Below are 1,608 nucleotides of genomic sequence, written 5' to 3' on the forward strand. Positions count from 1 at the left end.
TGACTAGAAATGTGATATTCTTCTTTTGATTCAGATCCTCAGATTTTAAAAGTAGTTTCAAGCTGAAGAAAGGTCACTATTCCATAGTTCAGGTCTCTGAAAAACTTCCATCTCCCACAGTCCAGGAGTCAAGCAACCACATGCTGGAACTTCAGGGTCAATTGGAAGGTCACAGTAAAGCTTGCACTGGTCAATTTTTTATCATCACAAACCTGAAAATGCAGTCCTAAAAAGTGTGGCCTTTCTGTACTCACATAAAAAAATTTTAAAATAAGAATGGCAATATTAATGGAGATAAGATCTGTAAAACTCAGTAGAACAAAACCAACCAGCAATGAATATTGAACACTGGAATTCAGATTACAAGATGGTCTAAAGAGATGCAATGCCAGCATTCAGTTTTTATTGTGAACATCACATTACAAAAGAACTATTTTTAAAAATAAAAAGAATTGAGGGAATAGAAAAAATAAAAAGAATTATCTAAACTGTAATAACCCCTCTTTATTCCTGATAAAGTTCAATCACATCTTCTGTCTCTACTCCCAGTTATTTTGGAGTATGATTAGCAATTCTCTGACCTTCAAAAAGAAACCTGTGTGAGTTCATTGGAACTCCCTGTATTTGACAGTATGATTCTTTGAGTTTCATGAGCTGTGTTGGCATTTTCACTTTGAAATATTAACTCACTGCTATCGTGTCCAATAACTTTAAGTTTAATGTATTCTTCCTTTTTATCCCCTAAGTCCTCAATTGAAGGTTTTGTCTCCTGGTCAAACATGGTGACTGTGGCTCCACCTAGGGGTCTGTGCACTACAGTAGCTTTTAGAAAATAGAATCTTATTCTGAGGTTTACAAATCCTTCTCTTCCCCACAGCACAACACTGTGCCTGCAGGGACTTCTGCTATACTTTTTGCCCTTATGCTGAGGTCTTTAATCCACTTGGACTTGAGTTTTGTGCAGGGTGATAATTAAGAATCTATATGAATTCTTCTACAGGCAGGCCATCAAGGTTCACTAACATCATTTTTTGAAGATCCCATACTTTTTCCAGTGTGTATTTCTGACTTCTTTAAGAAAATTCAGGTGTCCATAGGTGTGTGGATTTATGTCAGAGTCTTCCATTCAATTCCATTTAATCAGTGTGTCTGTGTTTATGCCAATACCAGGCTGTTCTTACCACTCTAGCTCTGTAGAACAACTTGAAATGAGAAGTGGTGAGACTTTCAGTAGTTCTTTCACTATTTGGGATTGTTTTATCTATCCTGGGTTTTTGTTTTTCTTTTTTTTTAATTTATTTTACAACACCATTCAGTTCAACATAATAGCCACAGATTCTCCTATTCTCCCCCCTCGCCCCCTCCCTCTCCCCCCAGCCCACCCCCCATTCCCACCTTCTCCAGATCAAGGTCTCCCCTGAGGACCGGGGTCGACCTGGTAGACTCAGTCCAGGCAGGTCCAGTACCCCCCTCCCAGACCGAGCCAAGCGTCCCTGCATGGTTTTTGTTTTTCTATATGAAGTTGATAATTGTCCTTTCAAGATCTATGAAGAATTGTGTTGGAATTTTGATGTGAATGATATTGCATCTATAGATTACTTTTGGTAC

At 38.4% G+C, this 1,608-nt stretch overlaps 1 pseudogene; it reads right to left on the reverse strand.

Annotated features, from left to right (window-relative positions):
• Positions 1–504: 504 nt before the first annotated feature.
• LOC102923185 (small ubiquitin-related modifier 1 pseudogene) lies at positions 505–781 on the reverse strand (annotated as a pseudogene).
• Positions 782–1,608: the final 827 nt, after the last annotated feature.

Source organism: Peromyscus maniculatus, chromosome 12 (assembly GCF_049852395.1).
Source record: "Peromyscus maniculatus bairdii isolate BWxNUB_F1_BW_parent chromosome 12, HU_Pman_BW_mat_3.1, whole genome shotgun sequence".
NCBI classification, from domain to species: Eukaryota; Metazoa; Chordata; class Mammalia; order Rodentia; family Cricetidae; genus Peromyscus; species Peromyscus maniculatus.